Genomic DNA, 14,972 nt, shown 5'->3' on the forward strand with positions numbered 1-14,972 from the left:
TTTCACTCCTGTTTATTATCGATCTTTCCACTAGAATGTAAGCTCCATGAAGATGAAATCTTTTTGTCAATTTTGCTTGCTGTTTTATCCAGTGTCTAGAACTCTGTCTGGAAAAGGTTAAACCTTCAATATGAATATTTGCCAAATCAATGAGTGAATAAATGAAACAAATAAGATTATTCTAATCATCACACTACTCAGAAAATAAAATCCAAATATTGGAATCAAAGTTTCTCTTTGCTGTGGCTTAGATCACTAGGTTTTTAGTGTTACCAAAGCACCTGGCTACATGATATTCACCCAAACTCTTAGGCATCCTGCATGACAACATTCTTACCTGCAAATGCTTAGTGTAAGGTCCTTGCTTAGCATTTGGATAGCCATCTTAAGTGACATTTAAAAAAAAAAAATTTGCTTTCCCACCCAAGGGCCTTTCTGAGAAAGGCTTCAGCACTCCCTCATACCAACCACACCCTTAACCACCTGAATTAGAAACATACCCTCCTCTAAATCCTGAGCCTACCCCATAAAAGTCCCAAACCCCAAGCCTATTTTGCCTATCTCCATCTATGGAAAGATGTACCTTTATTTGTCAACTCTGACAAATAAACTCTCATGTGTACCTCTGCCTGGTCTTGGTCTTTCATTTCTCGCTCGCTCGTCTCCCATTTCCTCACTTTCATTTCATTGGTGCTGAAACCCAGGATCGGGTTCCCCCATGTGCCCGCTCCCCTCTTAGAGGGTCACTAAGCATCCCCACAGCCCAATCCAAATTCCATTGTGGGACCAGGCCCTCCATTCTGCCTAATACCCTCTCTGCACCCACCACCAGACATTTCAGGTAAGAAATGTCTCCTGTCGACCTAAACAACTTATAGGTCCCAGAAAGTGACCATTGGTCATCTGGCACTCCCCGGGGTTACTGAGAGGTCGGGAGCACCCCCAGCCATGGCTTTCACGCTACAGCCATCCCTACTGTCAACCAGGTCTATGGGTGGTCTTTTATTTGAGTCCTAGGTTTTGAAAAAAACCACTGAAGGTAATTAAGAGTTGTTCCTGGTGACATCTCTCAGCCTTGGGTTAATCTCTACAGCTTTTGCCCTCCACGGCATCTGCCCCTGCATAGTCCCAGCCAGCTGCCCAAGTGCCTCGATAGGCTCCTGCCCCACCCCACCCCCCATGCTTGCCCAGTGGGGTGACAATCCCCTGAGCATAACTGTCCTCTGGACTAGGTGATAGTAGAGGCTGGGGGACACCCCACCTCTACACTCACCTTCTATGTCTCACCATGGGCAGCTCCTCATCCTCTCCCTCTCATGCTCTAGGCTGCCTCCTGGCTAACCTAGGGTCTCTCTCTCACCCCGAACCCAAAACCCCCAAAACTTATCCATTTGTGCAGTCAGATCTGGCCTCAATATCCTTTGAACTCTAAATGGCCGCTTAAGTGCACTCTACATCCTAATATTTTCAGGGATCTTTTCAACTGTTGTGGGCGTTTGGGAAAATGGAAAGAGATATCATACATTCTTCTTTCTCTAAACCCTCTCTCTGCAACTCTTGCTCTCCCACACAAGTCCTCTTAGCTCTTACCTCCCCTTTCTTTCTAATGAAGCCGTCGCTGCAACTGTCCCCTCTGACCCTGTGTCCTTCTCTCCTCCAATCACACACTCAGGGGCTACTGCTGCCCAACCTGTATCTCTGTCCTCCACACAAGGTGGCTGGGGTAGATGGTGTAATCTGGGTCCATGTGGCTTTCTCTTTGTCAGATCTTTTACAGATAGAAAAGTAGCTTGGGTCCTATACTTCAAGTCTCCTCACATATATACCCCTATAATTTTGTCTAACACATTCTTGCCCGAGGAGTGTAGGCAAGTTTGGGAACAAGCTAGAAATTATGCTGATGCGGTACATCAGCCCTCCCCTGCCCATCCAATTGGCACTGAAGCGGTCCCTGATCGGGACCCCAGTTGGGATTATAATTTGCCTCAAGGAGTAGCTAGTAGAAACCTATTCACTACTTGCCTCATGGCAGGACTTAGAAAGGCAGCCCATGAGGCTATCAATTATGAAAAGCTCCAGGAAATCATCCAAGATAAGAATGAAAACCCTTCAGCATTTTTAGATCACCTGACCAAGGCTTTATTACAATATACTAATCTGGACCCTGAGACTCCAGATGGGAGACAACTACCAAGGACCTACTTTTTCTCCAAGTGTTTCCCTGATATTAAGGCCAAACTAAAGTAGCTCAAGAGGGGGCCCCTAACTCCCCAAGCTGAGGTTCTGGGAGTGGCCTTTAAGCTGTATAAGGAGAGAGATGAGAAAGCCTGAAAGCAGAAATATCAGATGCTCACTGAAGCCATCTGTCACTGGTTCCACTGGCCTGTGGAAGGGTCCCTCTGGACCTGGACTGCCTGGACCCTGTTTTAAATGTAGTCAGATGGGTCACTGGGCTCATACATGTTCCAAACCTTGCAAGCCTCCAGGCCTTTTTCCTAAATGTCATCAGGAGGGACACTGGGTCATTGACTGTCCACAAGCCCATAGCGACCCCTGGCCATTCAGCCCTTCTGATACCCCTTCCCAACTCTTAGGAGTGGACACAGAGGTCCAGGTCCCCATCACCCGACCACTACCATCACTCCACGGGAACAAAGGGTAACTCTGCGTATTTCAGGTAGGCCTGTCTCCTTCCTCCTAGACACCAGGGCTACATATTCAGTCCTCAAGGAGTTCTGGGGGCCTACCACTTGTTCTGTGACCTCTATTGTTGGGATAGAAGGCAAATCTTACCAGCCTTTGCAAACATATAGCTTTATTTGCGCCTTTCACCCACTCCCTTTTGGTCATTCCACAGTGTCCTGTTCCCCTTATGGGAAGAGACATCCTCAAAAAATTGGGAGCCATGCTTTCCTTCTGTCCTCATATATGCTTCTATCCAGACTCTCCCGCTGCTCCTCTGCTCCTCACCCTTACCTTAGGACCACCCCCTATTCCATCTGCCAGTGCCTCTCATTACCCCCTTCCGAGGTGGAATGTTTCAAGTCCTTCTATCGCCTCACATCCAGAGCCCATTCACATCCGTCTCAAAAAAACCTCCATCTTCTGGCTCAATCACAATACCTGCTCTCCTTGCTGCTACTGTCTTTCTCTCTTTTTGCAGAGAAGCTCTGTCAGGCTCCTGATAATATCCCAGGTGTGTATATGATTAGTTCTGCGCCACTTTTGTTTCTTTGGTGCCAGTGAATCGATCACGTTCTTCCATCCACTTTGCTCTCCCTTCCAGGGAATTGAGCTGCTTTTGGATCCTGGCTTGAGGGCCCAGGATAATGACCACACACCTTCTTCCATTCACCTAGTGCTCTTCTTCTTCATCCACACTTCGGTCTCATTGGGGGAAGTGACTTCACCCTTCCCCTCCTACTCCCTAGAGAAAGCAGTGACAACTCTCCTCTCTAGAACTTAGATCTTGGCCCATCACCAAGATTCTCACCCATCCCTTCCACTTGGCTAGTTCACTCCAACTCACCATGGGGAACTCCTAGTACCTTCCCCTTGGCGAGGTCACTCTTGGGTCTTGGTTCTCAGCTCCTCAGCAGAGCTCACAAAGCCCTGGCTAACCAACCAAGACTCTCTATGGGCAAAGCCTGGGACTAGGGAAGTAGCAGGTAACTCCCTTCTCTCAGTCCCAGCCTCCAACTCGCCATGGGGAACTCCCAAATCCCATCTGACTCACCTCTCAGATGCCTCCTTGTTCACTTAGCACCACTCCCTTCCTGATCTAACGGCCCATTGACAATTCAACCTTCCAATCTTCATAACTTCTGCGAGCGCTCAGAATAAATGGAAGGAAGTCCCTTATGTGCAGGCTTTCTCCTTGCTTCACTCTAAGTCTTCCCTTTGCTCCTCCTGCTCCCCCGCCCAGCTTCCCTTGCCACTAAAACTCTGGATTCCTCCAGAGTCCCTACTTCTATACAAACAAGGAACCCAGAACTCTCCTACCTTGTAAATCCCTAGGCAGCAATCTCCCTGGCCAAGGCCATACTGAAGCCAACATTGAAATACAAAGGACAGACTCAGCAGGCTTGATAGGAGGAAGGAAAAAAGTGTCAATTTAACTTTCTCCTTCTCCAGCACAGAAGAATGACTTCAAAACTTTCTCTCTCTCCCCATCTCCTTGCTCAGCTCACCACCCTCTGATTCTCTACTACCCCCTGCTCCTCACCTTTTCCAGCCCCTTCTTTGGCAATACAGCGATGCTGTTCTGGCAAAGCCTGGTTCTGCCTCTTCCCTTTCTCCCATTCTGTCTCCTGGTGACCTGATACTTTTTAAATCTCCCAACAGGCCCACCTCCTCCTCTCAACTCTCTGCAAAATGGACTGGACCCTCTGGGGTCATTCTTACCAACTTCCTCAATGTCCTGCCTTGAGGGCATCCCATATTGGGTTCATAATTCCCATTTAAAACAGTTTTTCTCCGCCCTTGTATACAGTGATACCCACAGGCCCTCTCAAACTGTATTTATTCAAGGCTGGAACCCCCAATCTTCCTTCAATCTCTGAGAACCACGAGGACACTGCAGAACCATGACTTCTGTTACAGGACTTCCAACCCCTCACCAAAATTGGGTCATCTAGAGTCAGCATCACCCAGTGCCTCCTCCCCATCACCATTGCCTCAATGACACCCTGCACTCCTAACAAGGGTCCAGACGCTGCCCCTTCCCAGCAGGAAGAAGATACAGAAGATTGATCTATGCCCCTGTCCCTTAAAAGACCCAGTAACAAACAAAAAAGGGGGGGAATGTAAGGTCCTTGCTTAGCAGGCCATCTTAAGTGACAGCCGCCATTTTAGTTTTGCTTTCCCGCTTAAGGGCCTTTCTGAGAAAGGCTCAACATGCCGTCATACCAACCACTCCCTTAACTGCCCACATTAGGATCCATCCAGCTCTAATCTCTGAGCCTCCCCAATAAAAGTCTCGAACCCCAAGCCTGTGTTGCTGTCTATGGAGAGATGGCCTTTATTTGTCATCTCTGACAAAAACTCTTGACCGTATCTCTGCCTGGTCTCCATCTTTCATTTCTCATTCGCCCGCTCCCAGTTCCTCGCTTTCCTTTCAGTGTAATGGATGCAAAAATAAAAAGGTCCAGTTTTTGCCTTTAAGGAGAACAAAAGTGGGAGAGAGACGTGAGACTGATTCAACACAACACGATAAGCCCAGTGATGGGAAAAAGATTATGGGCACACTGAGCAGAGAACAATGAAGTCCACAGAGAGAGGTGTGTTTGAAGGATGACAAAATGCTTCTGCAAAGGGAAAGTCTAGTACAATCAGAACAACCCCACCCTTGATGTCCCCTGCCCTACCCAATACAATATAACACAAGAGGCACTTATTGCTTTTCTAGTGCTCTGGAGTTCCAGCTAAAAATAACTTGATTTTAGCCAGGCAGAGTGGTATACACCTATAACCCAGCAGTTTGAGAGGCTGACGCAGGAGGATCACAAGTTTCAGCCTATGTAGTTTAGGGAGACCCTGTCTCAAAATAGAAAATAAAAAGAGTTTTGCGTGTAACTCAGTGGTAGAGTGCCCCTGGTTCAGTCCTTAGTACTACAGAAAAGAACAAAACAAAACAAACAAAAAATACCTCAGTATTTAAATTTTTTAAAAAATGTTGCATATTTATTGCATTTGATCCAACCCCAAGAATTCCTCCATGGTGATCATCAGACTGGATAAAGTGATCCAGACTGGCTACTTGATAGGTTTGCCACTTGAACTCACAGTCTGTTAGAACTGAGACTTCAGAGAGCAGCTTTGTCCAAACCCAACCCTCCATAGTACTGAGGAAGCCAAGGACCTGATAGGGTGACTGCCTTCCCTAAGTGTGCACAGTGACTTATGTCTCTCAACAAGACTTAACAGGAAGATATGTAATGTGAATGTGCCCACTCATGCAACTTAATTCCAACATAACCCAAGCCAGTCTTATTTCCCTCCAGACCTGAAATCCACAACATCATTCTGTCTTATCCCTTCCTCTAACTTCACCATTGTAATTACAAAAAGAACTATGTAGCCAGGAGAAACCAGTGCCAGGAGTCTAACCTAGACATTTCCAAATAGTCACACTGAGCTTTTTATTATCAACCACTGAGCAATGTCTCCAGTCCAATTTTATTTGGAGACAGGATCCTACTAAGTTGCTATAGGATTGCTAAATTGCTGAAGCTGGCCTTGAACTTGCAATTCTTTCAGCCTCAGCCTCCATAGCTACTGGGATTACAAGTTATGTGCCACCAGGCCCAACTCAAGCTTTGCTTTTAAAGAGGTTCAAAAGCAGCTTTGGGAATTGTGAATCAAACACTAAACATAATCCTCTGCTGAAGTACTAAAATTTTTCAGATCCCAGCATTGACAACTTTTCAGATTCCTCTTTGATCCAGACTCCCCTGAATTTGTCCTGATCTAGAACAAGAAAAATGGAAAAAAATGACACATTCTCTGTGGCCATAACATATAGAGTAAATGTTGATAGTCAAGTGTGGCCCATCATCATCCAGTGTGCACATTTGACTTTTGCAGCTTTCATGCTCATGATGCCTTGATTAATGTACAAAAAGGAAATAAGGATGCCCTCTTGTCAGTCTAACCAGTCACTCGGGATGCCAGGCAGACTGGTCTTCCAACAACTCCTGAGGCTGGGTCATCTAGTCATCTGCCCTGTTATCTCCACTGTCCCACCCCTCTTCTTGCTTCTGCAGCTTTTCTTTTTTTTAATGTTCTACCTGCTTCGCTTGTTGCTGCCAACCAATATCTTTTAAAAATGTGGTAACAGCTAAATGAGGTGGACATACCTATAATCCCAGAGGCTTGGGAGGCTGAGGCAGGAGGATTGCAAGTTTCAGGTCAGCCTCAGCAACTTGGTGAGGCCCTATCTCAAAATAAAAAGGGTTAGGGATGTGGCTCAAAGGTAGAGATTATGGGATTAAATCCCCAATAATATAAATAAATAAATATATATATATGAAATTTTTATATAATATACACACACATACCAACTATATATATAAAATTATTTACATGTTTATTTATATAAAAACATCACCTTTTTACAATTAAATGTATTTAATTTCAGATAGTCTTGATATAAGGCAGCCTAGATGGCTCAGGGTGTCTCTGCAAATAGTTGGAGATCAGAGCAGCTGAGCCACAGAATTCAGAACATGGAGACCTGGATATAAAGAACTGCCTGTGGTCATTTCTCTTATAACAGGCCATATCATGGGCAGGCCAAATGGCCTGTCCAGTACGCACAGTTTCACACTCTTTGATCTCTTTGAAGCTTTCCATGAAAAACAACATCCTTCAAAAACATCATGCAGAGGAAAGTTCAAGAGCTATGAACATGTGTGAAATAAGCAAAGTTCCTAACTGTTTTAGTTTTTGTTTGTTTGTTTGTTTGGGGTACTAGGAATTGAATCCAAGGGTGCTTAGCCACTGAGCCACATCCATAGCCCTTCATTTTCTTTTGAGACAGGATCTCGCTAAGTTACTGAGACTAGCCTCAAACTTGCAATTCTCCTGCCTCGGCCTCCCAAGCTGCTGGGTCAGTTTATTTTCTTAAAACCCAGGCTTGAAGTATTCAACTTATAAAATTCTTGGAAGGATTTAAAAGTGCTACACACAAGGCTGAACACCAAGTCACAACCTGATACAAATGACCCTCCCTTCCTGTGAGGCATATCATAACATATGTCAAGCCTTTCAAGGTCAGTTCCTCCTTAGCTAAGTCACAGTGTGACTGATTCTTAGACGAGTAGGGGGAGCCACAATAACACCCAATGCTTGTTGAAAGCTTCATCTATATTGATCCCTTTAATCACCATTTCCTTACCCTGATTCATTTTCCTTCATAACAATTATCTGATGTTATATACTTTTTGTCCAGCTATGTCTTCCACTCTGGAGCATAATCTCCATGAGGACAAGAATTTCTCGTCCGTTGTTAAATAACCAGCATCTGAAAGAACACTTGACAGTAAGTAGCATTCTTTAAATATTTGCTGAATAAATAAACTTAATCTCCCCTGACAAGATCAGATATTACTATTACCCTCTGTTTCAGGAAAGGAAACAGCAAGAGTGGTATGCGCCACCAGGCCCAACTCAAGCTTTGCTTTTAAAGAGGTTAGTTGCAAGTCAGTTGCAAAGGGCAGATTCAAGCTCAAACTGACCTCAGCAACCTCCAATTTATCGCTGGGCTCCACTGCCTCTCGGCATACTGTGCAGGTACTTGAGAAGAAAGCCTTCCTTTCAGACCTTGAAGATTTGAATCTGATTCAGATATGACTGAAAACAGAAGAAAAGAAAAAAACTGTTCTCTTTGGAACTTATGCTATCTATGATCACCAGCAGCACAAATTTTATCCCCACCAACCTCTGCTAGAAAGGGTGATAGCATGGTAGTCATTGTAGTCCAAACTGACCTGGTCAGGGGCCTTTGTCAGGTCCAAAGGGGTGGCCCTAGAACATCAGCTGACAAGATGACTACCAGCTCTCAAAGTTCAGGTGGATGGTCCTTCAATTCCACTGATGTTGGGATCTGGAATATTCTAGAAAGACAGCCTTTTTGGCAAATGATCCATGGAATCATCAGCTCTTGATAAACAATAAGGAACAACATGCCTCTCTTTGATATGTCTAAATGAAGAGGGTCAAGATCACTCCACTTGTAGTCTGTTGAAATTGTCACATGAAGCTTGTCTCAGAGGAAAATCCTTCAGCTACAGTTAAGCCAACAGAAAACCTTCTAGGAACGCAAATGGTGGGAGGCAAGGACCCATTGAGCAGTGATATTTTTTGTCAAAAGTAAATACATTAAAAGTATAGTGAGACTAGGGGGGAGGGGATAATGAAGGAGATATATGGGACTCTTACTTTTCACTCAATTTTTCTATAAACCTAAAATTGCTCTTAAAAACCAAGTATATTAGTTTAAAAAGAATGCACTAAACCCCAGTTGCAGGGGCATTCCCCTGTATTCCCACAGACTCAGGATGCTAAAGCAGCAGAATATCAAGTTCAAGGCTGTGGTGAGCCGCCTCTACCGCTTATGCAGATTATGGTCGCCATTACAAGATGGCGCTGGCTCCGCTGTGGTATGTGACAAACAACTCCTTATTTGGGAGAGTTGGCGCATGGTTTTTCAGCACCCTATGAAAAAGTTCCACGTGGCAGCTTCGCATTGGGGCTTGAGATGCTATATTAAGGCTGGGAGGGGCATCCGAGGGATTAGTAGAAGAAATATCAAGGGCCTGAATAAACTGCTGAAAGAAGATTCCTGAGTTGCGTCTTCCTTGCGGGCAAGGGGTCGCGACACAAGGCCAGCCTGGATAACTTAGTGACATCCTGTCTCAAAACAAAACATAAACAGGACTGGTAGAGTGTCCCTGGATTCAATCCCTGGTATAACAAAAAATTAAAAAAAAAAAAAAAGTGTGAAAAAAAAGTAAGCAAGTAATAAAACTTGCACAGCACTCTCAAGGAGTTTAAAGTCCTTGTAAGGGAAATACTATATGCATGCCCTCACTTGACAAAGCAAAATTCAAGGTGAATGCTGGTACCTTTAAGAGAGGGAAAGGAATTCAAGTTCCAACTATCTGATTAGCACTGTGCTACTGGAAACAGTCTTAAGATTTGCAATACAATTCCAACCTTACAGTGCCCATGACACTCATCTCGGAGAATAAATTGTCTTACATGGTCTTACATGTTGTGGGACTGCAGAAAAAGTAGAAAAACTAATTTTCTTCTTGAATAGGACATAGATATATTCAAGCATACTGTTGAAAATGAAATACAAAGATGTGGGTAGGAAAGAAACTGGGGGTTGTGATGATGGGCATCAGAAGTGCAGTTAGGATAGTCTTGGAGAATATTTTACAAGAATTACAATACCACCTGAGATGGAAAAAATAGAAATATTGGAATGAAGTTGGGTCATTTGCAGAAATTCTACAAATTTTGTAAGGCTTTAAAATAGATGTATTATGATGTGTTACAACTTTATATTATTGACTGTCAAAGTTAATGTCATTGACCAGATTTTATAATTAATATGACAATGAATACAGCAAGAAATAAAAAAATAATAACCATCTAGGTAGGTGCAGTCATTGGATATAAATTTGATTTCATTTCAGTAAGTGAAAAAGTAGATGTGAAACTCTCTAAGAAGTTAATTCATTTTATATATTGGAAGATGATAAAGCCCTGGGATTATGCCTACAATATCAACAAAGCAATACATATATATTACATATAAAATACACACACACATATATTTATATTTCAATGACTATACACACACAAACACACACACACACACAGAGACAGAAAGGCATCTGTGCACCTTATTGCTAGGTATGTGAGGCATACTTTAGAAGCAAGAAAAAGTGAGATATGAGATAAAATCCCTTTCCAAAGAAATTTTCTTATCACTTACTATAAAAGCAGCACATTCCTCAAGATCTTTGTTTCCCAGCTGCCACACAAACCACCTATGTGTATAGATAGCATCTACTTTGACCCTATGAGACTTAGAGGGTGTTGTTGGGAAACCAAGGCCAATAAGAAATTATGCTGATTGCTCTGCTGTAACAAAGTCCTTTGTTTCTGACTGGAGTCTCATGCCTTCTACCAATATCCATGAAACAGTAACAGGCCAGCTTATTAGCTTGCAAACAGGGTAAAATTCCAGACGCTGACACTATTAGTTTTGGAAGAACTTAACCAAGTTATAAAATACAACAAAGTACAAACAGTGACAAAAGTCAGTGTCCCTAGCAATTTGTTAAATGTTAATTGACTGAAATGACATAAATGGTGGACAAATGAATCAAGAACTTATTTGCTATATGAAATAACATCTTATATTACATAAAGATACCAAATGAAGAAGCCCTTTCAGCAACACTTGTGCTGTGACTGGTTTTTATGGTGCATGAATGTGTATTCACAGTCCTGATTTCTGTTAGCAATCACTATTTATTCATCAATCAACTAGGTACCAAATGAGGCAACTCATATTTGAAAATAACTCAAACATATTATACTTCTTATGACTGAGCAGTCAACCAAAGATGTACCAAACAATGAGAAGATTTGGAGACATTTTCCCAGAAGATTCCCCGGCAGACCTGAGAAGTTGCAACTGATAAAATTACTTCTGTGGTTCTATCCCTCAGCTTTACAAGATCAGAAATACAATTCTGTGTGCAGACACTTAAGACTGAGAATGTGACCAAATTTATAAGAATCAACAAATCTTAAAGATGTGACCAAGTTTATAAGATTCAATTTGTAAATCCCAAGTCCAATCTATTGAATAAGTGTCACGCTCAAAAGTCTGAGGAATCCTTTCAATTATCCACTCTAGGCCTAACTTATTGGATCACAAGTAGGCACCTAATGTGAGAATAAACAGAGCAGGAGGCCTGGCTTGAAAATATAAACTGGACAAATTAGAAGTATCAATACAACAAGTCTAAGTCTGGGTCATGTGAAGCTGCAGCTGAAAGTACATGTAGAAACTACAAGGAAATTAGGGACAAAGTGAGTAGATGTGGTCAGATATGTAAAGAATTAAATCAAGTTATAAGAAGGAAGAAACTATGAAAAAAAGAGGAAATTTTGAGGTTAAAAAGTCAACAAACAGGGAAGATATTTGGTAAGAAAAAATAATGCCAAGTAGCCTGAGATGTTCATAACAAATTATCATTTTTTTTGTACTAAGTGAATGAACTTGAGGTGCTCAGCCACTGAGCTATATCTTTAACCCCTTTTTAAAATTTTGAGACAGAATTTCACTAAATTGCTCAGATTAGCCTGAAATTTGCAAACCTCCTGCCTCAGGCTCCGACACTTACAGGCCTGAGCCACCACATCTGGCCAAATTAGCCAATTCTTATATGTATTTTCCTAAGGGGTTACATGCATGCATGCATTTGATATTTACTGAGCATGCATTGTGCCCCAGATACTGATCTACACCTTCCCTTCATGGAGCTTATATTCTAATCTTGATAAACAACAAGAGAAAAATGACTTGATAATATAGTATATCAGATAGCGTGAGTGCTGTGGAGAAAGAAAAAGCAAGGAATAAAGGTGGAAGTAGTGACTGTTAATGGAAGTGAAAGCCTCACTGAGAAATGTTCTCTGAACAAAGACTTAAAGAAGGGAAGAGAATGAGCCATTTAGAAAGACTAAGAGCAACTGTGAAGGCCCTGAGGCAGAGTGTGCTTGATGCATTTGATGGACAAGTAGGAAGGCAGTGTGAACAAAATGAAGTAAATTAGATGGAATCAAAGAACAGGGGGTGCCAGGCATGGTGGTGCATGCCTGTAATCCCAGTGACTCAGGAGTGTAAGGCAGGAAGATGGCACATTTATGGCTAGCCTCAGCAATTTAGCAAGGCCCTAAGCAACTCAGTAAGATTCTGTCTCAAAATAAAAAAACAAAAAGGGCTGGGGATATGGCTCAGTGGTTAAGCACCCCTGGGTTCAATCCCTAGTACAGGTGAGGGAGGTTTATTACCTCAACTCTAGGAATTCTTTATTAGTTAATGAGGATGCTCTCATTTTCCATTTAAATGTTCAGTAAGTAATTTACTGCATTGCTAAATTTACTGCATTGATTTATGCCTGATTTATTAAAATGACATGTAGAGGCTACACTATGAAAACTAAAGTATGTACATGTAACCCATATACAATTTAGGTAGCATTAAATATTCTTTCAAAGGAAAAATTGTATGAAAACATACTTTTCCAAATTTCAATGAAATGAGGCTGTGTTAAATAGCCTTAATTACTACAAAGTGCAGTAATATACCCGTACTTTGTAAACTTCATAGCATCCTTTGAAAATCATTTCAACATAAGCCCCCAAACCCATATTACTAAGAAATATGTGCCTGTGTGTATATACACATATATATCATATGTTATGCACTGTACATTTCTCAAATGCAAAGTCAACTGGGACTAAACTGACAAAATACCTTAAGAGCTACAACATAGGAGTATAAATACATTGCTCAAGGTATAGTACAGACAATTTGATAAAAAAATTAAATAACAGAATCAGACCTTGAAGTTAAGAACTTTTCAATTGAATTAACTTTTCTTTTTATAACTACTAAGATTACTATTCCTTTGAAGTTGGATAACAGCAAGTTGGATAAAATGGTAAACGTTCCTGAAAGGCTCCATTGCGAATCTGGACTATAGGCTTGTCACCTAGTATCTGTGTACCCTTTGGGGAGTGCCTTAATTTCTCTGATCCTCAGTTTCCTTATCTAAGAAATGGGCTTAATAGTACTATCATAGCATTTTTGTGAGGATGCAGTGAGTTAATATATGAAAAATACCTGGAATAATGTCTGACATATAGTATGCTCTCAATGAATTTTAGCTGTTTTTATTACCTGTATTTTCTGCAATGACAAAACTTTTCAACAGTAATAGAAAATCCTCTTAAAAAGAAAAATTGGGGTTTAAAGTGTTAAAAGTTCCACAGAGCTGAGAGGAGTCTAGTGACTCAGCACTTTCCTCTCCCTTGTTTACCCATGTCTGTTGAGAAAACTGATTAACATGCTCAGAGGAAGAGATCCAAAATGAATTAGAAAGGGAAACAACCAATCTTTTTGAAACAATTTCCTTACTAAAGTTTTATTTTACTCACAACCAGGTTATATGACATTTTGCCAGGGGGCTTGTGGGGTCACAAAAGAGAAAGCAAATCTGCCTTTGCCTGCTAGCCCTAAAAGACCCAGAAGGACAGCTGACAATTTCCTTTAGTCCTCAAAGTGCTGGCCAGGCATGGCCCACACAGTGGGCGGGCAACCATGTGGTCCAGACATATGATGAGAGTGTCGTGACCACCTGCGTAGACAGGTTGCTCAACTTCTGGTCACCTCAGTGAAGAGACATTGACACCATGGGAAAACAAGACCTGTCCAAAGGGACACATGTTCCAATTTAGTAAATGGAAGAACTAGTAGTACGTCCTCGCCCACCTCTGAGAGGCTATTTAAATGTTTGACAAATATGGCATACCCACTGTTCTCACTGTTCTGTATAATTGTAAAACAGTAATTTTAAAAAAAAGTAAATGTTTGGTTCATCTTTTGCTTGCTAAAGCAGTTTAAGTAATACTGTCTGTTTAAGTGCAGCTCTTATAACAGTTACTTGTAATGCTAAAGTACAACATAACCACCACCTTTTAATTGAATGTGGCTGCTTATAGAATAATAATTGACCCTGAAAAACCATTAGAGAGTGTTGAGAGACTCAAAGAGGAAAGGAAGCTTCAGGAATATCTGGACTTTCCTACTCCCTGTTTTGAAGCATCATTTAATTAGTACCTAAGGGGATAAAAAGATGGTATTAGTATGCAATTATAGGCATAATTATTATCAATTTGTGAATATTTGAAATGTGTTAAACATCCCATAGTTTTGTCCTAGTTATGATCACAAATCCTTAATAAGATACATATTCCAATTCCCAAGACCCTGGCAGGCCTTTGAAGGCCACGGAAGAGCAGACATATCAGCCCCCTCACACAGGGGTCCTGAACTGCTGAGCCCATTTATGTCAGGATTCAAATCAAGACAACTAGTACTGGGAGATGTCTCCGGTCATCACCTAATTTGATATTCCTCAGGAGAGGTTTCTTCCTGGTAAAATGGTAAACATTCCTTTGAAACCTTTACCACATGTAGAAACAATCACTTGTCATGTGCCTAATAATCAAATTATACAAATATGAAGCAACAGTAGGATTATGCCCAGGCCAATGCCTGACACATTACAGTAGGCAATCAATAATTGCTTCTTACCACTAATAAACAACTGACAACCACCATCCAAGGAAACTTCTTAACTCAAGAACTATTTGATTAT

General features: G+C 41.8%; 1 long non-coding RNA gene across 1 annotated transcript; it reads right to left on the bottom strand.

Annotated features, from left to right (window-relative positions):
• Positions 1 to 7,058: 7,058 nt before the first annotated feature.
• On the bottom strand, positions 7,059 to 12,695 carry LOC144366880 (uncharacterized). The gene is made up of 3 exons (XR_013426030.1): positions 10,508 to 12,695; positions 8,490 to 8,615; positions 7,059 to 8,352 (listed from the first exon to the last, which is right to left on the bottom strand). It is a non-coding gene; the product is annotated as an uncharacterized LOC144366880 (long non-coding RNA).
• Positions 12,696 to 14,972: the final 2,277 nt, after the last annotated feature.

This window comes from Ictidomys tridecemlineatus, chromosome 9 (genome assembly GCF_052094955.1).
Source record: "Ictidomys tridecemlineatus isolate mIctTri1 chromosome 9, mIctTri1.hap1, whole genome shotgun sequence".
Lineage (NCBI taxonomy): Eukaryota > Metazoa > Chordata > Mammalia > Rodentia > Sciuridae > Ictidomys > Ictidomys tridecemlineatus.